This window comes from Pelobates fuscus, chromosome 3 (genome assembly GCF_036172605.1).
Source record: "Pelobates fuscus isolate aPelFus1 chromosome 3, aPelFus1.pri, whole genome shotgun sequence".
NCBI lineage: Eukaryota > Metazoa > Chordata > Amphibia > Anura > Pelobatidae > Pelobates > Pelobates fuscus.
The window spans coordinates 210,979,302-210,991,099 of record NC_086319.1 but is presented as its reverse complement, the minus strand read 5'-3'; the positions used below and the strand labels follow the sequence as shown (position 1 = coordinate 210,991,099).

The 11,798-nt window shown below is 40.5% G+C and overlaps 1 protein-coding gene across 4 annotated transcripts in view; it reads left to right on the top strand.

Annotated features, from left to right (window-relative positions):
- Positions 1 to 879: 879 nt before the first annotated feature.
- Positions 880 to 11,798, top strand: part of RELL2 (RELT like 2) — a 435,084-nt gene continuing 424,165 nt past the window's right edge. For 2 of the 4 annotated variants that reach the window (XM_063447923.1, XM_063447924.1), the window contains exon 1: positions 880 to 1,302. The gene's annotated coding sequence lies outside the window, so the exon portion shown is untranslated. Of the gene's footprint in view, positions 1,303 to 5,097; positions 5,234 to 11,798 lie in introns of those variants that run through there. The other 2 variants (XM_063447925.1, XM_063447926.1) reach the window with 2 other exon arrangements.

The window sequence follows — 11,798 nt, the reverse complement described above, 5'->3', positions numbered from 1 at the left end:
TTCTGTTTAACATATTTGTAGTGGTGTCAAAAATCTGTTTTGCTTTTTTATTATGGGGTATTGAGTGTAGATTGATGTGAAAAAAATATTTAAACAATTATAGCATTAGGGTACAACATAAAAAAAATATTTAAAACAATTAGAAACTGGATACTTTCTGAATGAACTATATGTAGTCCAGCTAGGGGAAATATTTGTATTATCCCTATTTGGCCACATGGTGTTAAAGGGACACAAATGTAGTGGATTTAATGCAAACATGGCACCGCTGTTTGCATGGGAGATAAGTAAAGAACCTATCACCATCCTGTCAGCACTGATAAAATGAAGGAAAATGCAAACAAATCTGCTTATTAATCTCAAATTTCCCATCCCCTCTTTATTGACACATTTACAGTGGGAGTGGCATATGGTGTCTTTACCCCTCGAACGGTAATGGCTCACCTAGGCACTAAAGATGGTAAAATCAATTGTAAATAATACAATTGCAGTGAATTAAATCCAAATTGCAAAACTGAGGCTAATATAGCCAAACTGTGACTATAGCTTAGTTGTTGTTTTTATTTATTTTTTTTATTGTTTTTTTTTGGGGGGGAGGGGGGTGGTTAGATCCGCATTTTAGCCTCCGTTTTTAATTTAGAGTTGTATTCACTACACTTTGATGTTTTGTGAATAACCTTATTTGTGTTGTAAAATGAAGCACATTATAATTGTAATCAGGATTTTAGCTCCAGAATATGCACAGGTATGAATTTTTATATTTTTTTTTAACATCAGCACCAATCCAGTGGCTATTAATACACCTTGCATTTTGCTCAAACGACCACTAGATGTCGCAAAAATAATCCCGGACATTTGTAACAATGCGACTAAAAGGGATACTGTCTCTCTTCTGTCTTGTTCAAAATTGAAGTGATTTTCCATCGGATTTGTGAGACTTTCCCGACCTCCCCGGATGTAACCACAGGTCAGAATCATAACAGTCTGAAACTATGCATTCTGCAATTAAATGTTTATGATTTCAGTGTGTATGGTCCTGTAGATCTGTTCGATTTATGGAATGCCATCCTTTGTTTACTGCTCTGGACACCTTTACCCAAATCACAGAATGAGAAGTATCGTAGCACTGTTTGAAGTGTAATGTGAGCCTGGAACGACTCTGAATATGGCTGGAAGACATTGCTCGGTGTTTTTAGAGAAAATATTTCCCTTGATCTCATGTGTGATGAATGCTAATCTGAAGACCTCCAAAGAAGGAGTGGATCTCTCAACAAGAGCTTTATCTGCAGCACATCTGACCTGGTAAGTATATAGCTTGCGCTGTTTATTTGCTCTAACCATAATATCTTAAAATATAAAAACAGATATGCTTAATATTTACATGAAATTGCTTTCAATCACTGTATCTGTCTCATTACTCTACTCTCCTTTCTCTCTTTCCTGTCTATCATTTACCATCTGTAGATCCTTTTCTGTACAAACCTACCTATATGTCTGCAAACACAGATATGTATAAAAAGAGAAGGGGGTGGAGGAGAACACAAACAATTTAAATATTTATGTTAGACATGATACATATAATAAGGACTCATTTGCAGAGGAAACACTTGAGAAAATTATGGGGCAAACTCTTTTTGGATGAGTAATTGCCATAGCAACCAATGGAACATGTATCCCTATATGTTACATTTTTCTGTGTGATTATTTAAGTTTTTTTGTCTGACTGAAAGGGTATTGTTTGCTTCTTGTTTTTATTTTTCTTTGTTTGCATAGATTTTAATTTACAAAGATGTATCCATGGTGATATTGTCCTGTCATTTTTGTGCAGTTACACTTATTTACATTTAGAACTAAGTCTTGTTGTAAATTGTAATTAATTTATTAATTTACTAGAGAAATAAGTAATATTATTGGACCAGGTACTATTCTATCATTTGCATTATATAAGCATTCCATAGATTCCTAAAAAGAAATATCTAAGAAGCCTCAGATGCACTGTTATTATTGATTATATTGATTATATATTGCTCATATTTGTTATAAACTGTATTAGAAGATTGAACAACCAAAGTCAACAGTTGATGGACATCACTGATCTCTAATATTATTTTTAACATTGTTTTAGATGGAGAAATGTACACAACACTTGCTATAGTACTTTAGGAGGTAATATAAACTGATACATTTTGACAAAAGACATAGCTAGAAATTGATCTCAGTCAATATTATTATATTTCGAATATGTCCACATCTGCAGCACTGTACAATAGATAAATTAAATATACAAGTAAGTCATTTATGATAAACAAATTAAGACATATTAACAAACACCCAGTAAAGAAACCATACAATCTAAACCAGTTATGTATAATGAAACAAAAGGTAAATTGCACATTATCTAGAAGACAGAATAGATAAAAAAAAATGTTTTTATATAATTATTATAGTGTATATAGTAGTTATATAAAGAGACAATGGGATTAGCTGAGACTGTGGAAGAAAAGGAGGAATTAAACAGATACAGGGGGATGAGTTAATCAATATTTTTTTATGGTTACCTAAAGACTTTTTGGGAGATTTTTTAAGACAGGATGCTAAAGGCAATGTCAGGAAAAGTATGGATTTAATTAAATAAGTGTAATAAACTCCTCTATGTAAAAGATAGAGGTGCAGAGCCAGCAGAGGACAGTCCAAGGTCACCATCAATAGTATGGAATTTTGCTGATAATAGATTTAGCTTGGAGTACAGCTGTGAAGAATCAGAATTTTAAAAGTCTCATTTTTATATGTGCTATAGTTTTCCAGATTAATATCGTATAATATAATTAAAAGGACACTCCAGACCCTTAAAGCACTTCAGTTTGATGATTACTTTATTTGTAAAGAATGTGTTCTCTTTTTTTGTTTTACAAAATATGCAGATATCAATATAAATTGTCACTTTTATAAATTATACTAGTTACACCCTCCCCCGGTTGTCAATCAACAACAGGTCCTGTTACTTCCTGGTTTGGTTATCTCAGTGGAGATAAACTCAAGATGCAGCAATTGCCCAGAGCACTTGTCTTGTAAAGCTGACTTGGGAAGTTTATGATAGGACAGCCACAGAAAGTTTAGGCATTTTTTGCTATCTGTTTTTAGATTTTCCCTCAAAGAAAAATGTCATAATTAAATGTTGATACATGGTTTCATTTTGGGTATATCTATTAAACAAGGATTTTACATTTAGTTTGGATTTGGGCAGTGGAGTGTCCCTTTAACTATAAAAGTGAGTCATCCTTTTTCACCCTTAAAAATATGTGGGTTAGTGCTAGTAGTGCATTGTATAACACTAATGACACTTGAGGGACGGTTAGACAGCATGGTAGCTCAGAAGACATGCAGGATGGGTTGACAGGCAAATTTTAATGCCAGCAAATCAGGACTGTCTATGGTATCAAGTAAGTAGAAATCTCTTCTATATGCTTCAGAGAGACAATATGCTTAATAGAGTTCAGGGTTGATATCTTGTGGTCTTTGGAGGGTATGTGAATAAACATAGCATCACAGCTATAGAAATATATTTAAAGGGACACTTCACTGCCCAAATACAAAATAAATAAAAATCACTGTTTAGTATATATACCCCAAATGAAAACTTGCATGCATTTAATTATGCATTTTTGTCGTTGGAGTTATATCTAAAAAACGCTTGTAAAACCTGCAGAACTTTTTCTTTTTTTTATTCTTTATTTAGGTTTTGCATGAGTAAACAAGCAGATTTGCAATGCCACAATAGCTAGTGCACTCTGAGCAATACACAATAGTGAACAACATTGTGGTTTCATATACAGTGCCCTTTTTCTTTTTTATGATAGAGAAGTAATCAGTAAGCTAGAGATACAGGTCTAGGCTGAGCTTATCATTTACAATTTTACTATCTAGACTGGTATTAGAGTAGAACGATAATAGAAATACAACATGCTTGAGTGTGAGCTATTCGACGTATGGGTGCAAATAGTGTGTAGTTGAATAACATCAACTACACTGATGCTCTCCCCCCTCCCCCCCCTGCGATCACCTGGATGATCAAAAACAAGATAATACATTCAGTGAGAGAAAGCCCTGTTTATTTGTTTATTTTATTAAGTCTATATGTGAATCCATCTCCCACTGGGATTCCCCTATTGAATTATACCGATACAATCCAATATAAATAAGATTGCAGACTTTAAGTTCATTTTTTATTTTATTTTTTTACCTTACAATAGCTCTATATTATTTTTGCTGAGTAACTGGTATAATGCATGTTCTTCCCTGAATCTTCACAAACAAGATTATATTAAAATTATCTTAATGCAATTGATTTGTATCCATCCACCCTACATAGGCACAATGCAAAAAAGCCTGAAAGTTAGGGGAATTGGATGTATGCTTACACTTGAATAGTCAGAGGCTTGGCCTATTAGGCTTTGGAGTTCAAATCTGACCACAACCATATTGGGGTGAAGTGTTTCAACTAAGAATTATATACATTTAACTTTTCCTCTGATTTACACCTACATACAGGGCTTCATCTCTATAAGTAGGAGTTACAATCCAATTCTACAGACTCTTCTACAGTCTCTTTGGTGTTTTATTTTCAGAGCAGGGGATTCTGCACTAGCAGACTTATTTTTCTCTATATACTGTAACTCTTGGCAAGCAGTGCGTGTGGCTTGCATAGGTTTACAGTAGTTGTAACCTAAAGACATCAGCAGCTTAGTATTTACCCTACATGTATTTATTTGAGAACCATAGTCATAGTGCAACTCATCTACCTGGTAGAGGGTCTATGGTGCCAGCTTACAATTAACATACATGTGCCCAGGACCTACAGTCAACAATTTACTCTTTCTATAAATATTTACACTTTGGCAGTAAGTCTGTGCTCTGAGATTTGATTAATATCACACGTGCACACTCAGAACAGCCATGGGATTATGTGAATGATCTATGTTTCCCATGGGTGCTTTGGGAGCTTCATGACACTCTCAGACAGACGGAAACAAGAGGATGGAGGGAGAGAAGGAGGAGGGATTCTGCATTAGGCCTGCAGCAGCTTAATTTAATGCTTTCAGTTATGTGACCCTTGGAGAAGAATAGCTACAGGGTTACGAAATTATCCCCCCAAACTGGTCCTTTGCATTTGTTGAGACTGTGTTGCTAGGATACAGGTGGAGATAAGGTATCTTCCCTCAGCTAAGGTATCCAGGTAAGAATATTGCATGGGAGCTAATGATACTGATCTCATCACTTACACATTGTACCCAAAGTCAATACAGTGCAGAGGGACAGGGCAGGATGTAGAGATTTTATAAAGCATGAAGATTGTGAAGAGCTGGGAATACAGCCTTCAGATAATAGATGATACATTATGCATGTGCATTTGAAATGTGCTCCTGGTAGTGAATTTGTTTCAGATGAAATTAGTATGTGGACAGGATATTGCAGGGTTGTAGTCAAGGTCATGCCTTATTTTTATTATTGCACGTTCAAGAACTGTGGGAGATTGTGCTGAATCTCTAGGTTAGTTATCATTCAGGAAGGAAAATGTTAAAACTGCAGTGATATTTTTTTTTTACCTCTGCAGCATAGTCCAGAGCTGGGCAATCATTTAATGGTGCAGGCTGCTGTCTTAATCTCCACAGGCAGAAGGATGTCTTTGCTATGTGACATGCTATCTTTTGCAGTGTGAGAATCACTATAGATCCCTGTGGAACAATGTTTCTCTTGCATTAAATTAATGCTCTTTAGGAAAGTGATGGAGGGTGATAGGAGGTGGTTTTTAGTCGAAGACTAGAGGTCATTCTGGCTAGAAACTGCAGATTGTGCAATGCTAAAAAAAGTTATTCATGTGTAGACACTGTGTAAAATTTAGCAAGGTAAGATACATTTTAAACAGATTCATTATTTTGAGTCTTGTGTGCCGAGTGTAGATTTGGTATATCTATTTTGCCATCAGAGGTTTAATCTTGTGTTGCCATAATTATGATATGTGATTGTTGATGTGTAAATATTATATGTGCACATTAACTCTTTCTACTGTATTTCTCCAGATGTCCCAACCTATTGTCCCTGTAACATTTTGTAATTGTTACGTTTTCTCATTTATAATATTGTGAAGCATTGCAGAGTAAATTGGTGCTATATAAATGCCAATAATAATTTTTAATAAAAATGTTTAAAAACAACAGTTTATATACATTCATATTTCTGTTTAAATGAATACTCTAGCATACAAACATATATTCCTGATGCTAGAGGGCTATACTAACTACTTTGATTGCTAGCCCCCCTTTATTCAAGTTAAGTGAATACTGTTGCACTGATGGAAAGTGAACAAGTAAAAATGGAAGCAATGGGGAGTAGAGCACTCCCACACATCCTTCCTATAATCCCTCTAGCAACTGGGTTTAGTAGGAATGATATTAAATCATCCCCCCCCCCCCCCCCCCCTCCCATAGCACTTCTCACCCACTGCTATGGATGAGTGGTTAAATTACAGGAAAGATATATTCTAAGCTAAGCAAAAAAATAAATAAAAAAATATCTACCTCAGACCCCCACCTGCCTTCACATGGGTAGGGTTTGTTTGCTTGCTATTATTAAATACTAGCTATCATGCAGTTATTGCTACCCATTTACTAATACAGTAAAGGGGGTTCAGGCACAGATCCACACAGGTGGGTGAAGGGGAGTTGTATAGTAGTGACACCACCCCATGCCTTTAACCTTGGCTAGCAGGAAGTGACTATTAAAAGAAAAATGCACAGGGGACCTAGTGTACCCCAGGTTATTATTTTAGAGCCCCCACCCACCAATTCATTCTGCTTAAATACTGGCTATCCACCTGTCCTCCCAGCAATAATAGCACTCAACGTCCTTCTCCTACAGTACCCTTAATTGTTTCAGTTACCATTGACTATATTAAGTACAATGTTTTTGCCATCAGTTTTTTTTCTCTTTTTCTTTTTTTCTCTTCCCTCCATCTACTTCTTTAACCCCTTAAGGACCAAACTTCTGGAATAAAAGGGAATCATGACATGTCACACATGTCATGTGTCCTTAAGGGGTTAAAAACAAAAAGCAAAACCTAGCCATTTTAAGGAACTGCAATCATTTTGGACCTTCACCTCAAACCTCAACCCTTAGTCACTTATGTGATTTACTGGCGGGCACCAAAACAAAAAGAGTGACTTATACTGTATATGCCAATAAAAATGCAATATGCAATTAAAAAATCATTAACACATATAAGGGCAAATTTCAGATGTGTCCACTAGTAGGAATGGGGATAGTGAAGTAATTACTGAACGTTATCAGTTAGTTAGAACCATGACACTATTTAGTCATTAGAATTGCACAAACGTAATACAATATGTATGGGTGGACCAAGGACAGAATAAGGATATCAAAGCATAAAACAGCATGGCAAAAATATTAAGCAGGTCAGTCAGGGCTGCCACCAGAAATTTTGGGGCCCTAACTGAGCTCAGGATCTGGGCCCCCTGGGGCTCGCCTCCAAAACCGCCCACAGGGACCACCTCCAAATCCCGCCCACAGGAATACACACACAGACACAAACACATTCACTGATACAAAATGACACACATACATGCTAACAGACACACATACTGATACGCATATAGGCATACATACTGACACACACATACTGAGACATACACACATATACAGACAGACACATACTAACATACATACAGACACACATGCATAAGGGCATACAAACACAGACACATTCATAATGACATACATACAGACAGACATACATTCATACTGGCATACAGACACTGACATCTATACATACATACAAAGACATACATTCATACTGGCATATATTCAGACAGACAGACATACATGCATACAGACACTGACATACACACATTCATAATGACATGCAGACATACATACACTGACATTCATACACACATAATGACATACATACATACACTGACATTCATACACACATAATGACATACAGACAGACATGCAGACAGACAGACATGCAGACAGACAGACAGACATGCAGACATGCAGACAGACATGCAGGCATGCATACAGACAGACAGACAGACAGACAGACAGACAGACAGACAGACAGACAGACATGCAGACAGACATGCATACAGGCATACAGACAGACAGACAGACATGCATACAGACATACAGACAGACAGACATGCATACAGGCTTACAGGCATACAGACAGACAGACAGACAGACATGCATACAGACAGACAGACAGACATGCATACAGGCATACAGACAGACATGCATACAGGCATACAGACAGGCAGGCAGACAGACAGACAGACATGCATACAGACAGACAGACAGACATGCATACAGGCATACAGACAGACAGACATGCATACAGGCAGACAGACAGGCATACAGACAGACATGCATACAGGCATACAGACAGACAGACTTGCATACAGGCATACAGACAGACAGACAGACAGACATGCATACAGACAGACATGCATACAGACAGACATGCATGCAGACAGACAGACATGCAGACAGACATGCATACAGGCATACAGACAGACATGCATACAGGCATACAGACAGACAGACAGACAGACATGCATACAGGCTTACAGGCATACAGACAGACAGACAGACATGCATACAGGCATACAGACAGACAGACAGACATGCATACAGGCATACAGACAGACAGACAGACATGCATACAGGCTTACAGGCTTACAGGCATACAGACAGACAGACATGCATACAGGCATACAGACAGACAGACAGACAGACATGCATACAGGCATACAGACAGACAGACATGCAGACAGACAGACAGACATGCATACAGGCATACAGACAGACAGACATGCATACATACAGACAGACAGACAGACAGACAGGCATACAGGCATACAGACAGGCAGACAGGCAGACAGACAGACAGACATGCATACAGACAGACAGACATGCATACAGGCAGACAGGCAGACAGACAGGCATACAGGCAGACAGGCAGACAGGCAGACAGACATGCATACATACAGCCAGACAGACAGACAGGCATACAGGCATACAGACAGGCAGGCAGACAGACAGACAGACATGCATACAGACAGACAGACATGCATACAGGCAGACAGGCAGACAGACAGGCATACAGGCAGACAGGCAGACAGACATGCATACAGACAGACAGACAGACAGACAGACATGCATACAGGCATACAGACAGACAGACATACAGGCAGACAGACAGACAGACAGACATGCATACAGGCATACAGACAGACAGACAGACAGACATGCATACAGACAGACATGCATACAGACAGACATGCATACAGACAGACATGCAGACAGACAGACATGCAGACAGACATGCATACAGGCATGCATACAGGCATACAGACAGACAGACAGACAGACATGCATACAGGCTTACAGGCATACAGACAGACAGACAGACATGCATACAGGCATACAGACAGACAGACAGACATGCATACAGGCATACAGACAGACAGACAGACATGCATACAGGCTTACAGGCTTACAGGCATACAGACAGACAGACATGCATACAGGCTTACAGGCTTACAGGCATACAGACAGACAGACATGCATACAGGCATACAGACAGACAGACAGACAGACATGCATACAGGCATACAGACAGACAGACATGCAGACAGACAGACAGACATGCATACAGGCATACAGACAGACAGACATGCATACATACAGACAGACAGACAGACAGGCATACAGGCATACAGACAGGCAGGCAGACAGACAGACAGACATGCATACAGACAGACAGACATGCATACAGGCAGACAGACAGGCATACAGGCAGACAGGCAGACAGACATGCATACAGACAGACAGACAGACAGACATGCATACAGGCATACAGACAGACAGACATACAGGCATACAGACAGACAGACAGACAGACATGCATACAGGCATACAGACAGACAGACAGACATGCATACAGACAGACATGCATACAGACAGACATGCAGACAGACAGACATGCAGACAGACAGACATGCATACAGGCATACAGACAGACAGACATGCAGACAGACAGACAGACAGACATACAAACACAAAGCTCATTTTCCAGCCACCCTCCTGTTTCTTACCTTTTCGTTGCAGGAGGGTGGCTGGGGACGATGGGAGTAGTCGGCTGACTCTTCCTCATTGCCGGGCTGTCTCTCCTCCCGCACGGAGTGCGCTGGGAGGAAGTGACTACTTCCTCCCAGCAGCACTTGCGCTGCGGCTGCTTTTTTTTTTTTTCTATTAAGGGGCCCGTTATGGTTGTCACCCCCTGATGGCGGACCTGAGGTCAGTCAAATCTACCACCTCAGCACAGCACAATGCCCAGGGGTCAACTCCGGGGAAAAAAGTGTGGGAACTCACCAAAGATCCACCCCCCACCCACCCAAAAGCATCTTCACCTGGGTACCTCTCAACCCGTATTTTGTTTCTTATCCCCTTTCAGATATATATTGAGATATAGGCTCCAGGAACCATTTAGTGTATCTTACCCCTATTGTTCCGCATTGTATGTCTTACACCTCCCTTGTGTATCTCTTACAACCCCCCCTTTGTGTGTCTTATTCACCCCATCCCTTTGTGTGTCTTTTTTCTCTCCCAGCCACTTTGTGTGTTTCTCTTTTACCAAAAGCCCCTCTGTGTCTCTTTTCCTCTTCTCCAACCCCTCTGTGTCTCTTTTACCCCCAGCCCCTTTGTATTTCCACCCAGGCCCTTCTGTATGTCACTTTTATCCCCAGCCCCTTTTTAAACTTTCTCACCCCAGGCCCATCTGTGTGTCTTTCTCCCTCCTCATGTCCCTCTGTGTATCTTTCTCCCCACTCAGGCCCCCCTTTGTGCCACCATCCCCTCCATCTCCCTTAGTGTTCCTCCCTCCTCCCCTCTATGTCCATTAGTGTTCCTCTCCCCCCCTTACCTGTCTCTTAGTGCCCTCCATTCTCCTTAATGTTCCTCCCCCTTCTCCTTTAGTGTATCCCCTACCCCAGTGTTCCTTTTCCCTTCCCTCCCCTGTCCCATAATGTTCTTTCCCCCCTCCTATCCCATAGTTTTCTTTCTACCCCATTTCCCATAGTGTTCTCCCCCCTCTGTCCCATACACTGGCGTACATACAGCGTCACAGGGGTCGCAGCTGCTCCCGGGCCCGGCCCGCCCTGCAGACCCTTGCGACCGGGCACCCACTGCCATGTTTTGCGGCCCCGGCCCGCGTGGCAAACCGCCAGGGCCACACATTAAGGGGTCCATCGGGTGGCCCATGCTGTTAGGGCCACCTGATGGATATGGATTATCAGGGGGCCCGGTCAGTGCTGCAGCACTTTAACAGCGCAACCGTGCCCCTGTGATGACATCAGACAGAGCTGGGAGGAAGTGACTGCCCCCGTCACTCCTCCCAGCTATCAGAGAGCCATGCGGGAGGAAGGAGTCAGAGTGGGAACTCTGACTCCCATCAGGCTGAGCCTCCATTGGACCCCAGGGAAAGTCACCCTCCTGCAAAAGGTAGGAAACAGGAGGGTGACTTAAACATTATGTGTGTGTCTTTCTGTGTGTATGTGTGTCTCTGTATGTATGTGTCTGTATGTGTGTGTGTCTGAATTTATGTATCTCTGTATGTTTATGTGTCTCTCTGTATGTATGTCTGTGTCTGTCGGGGGGGTCTGTGTGTATGTGTCTCTGTATGTGTGTATGTGTCTGGGGGGCAGGGGCCATGGATGGGG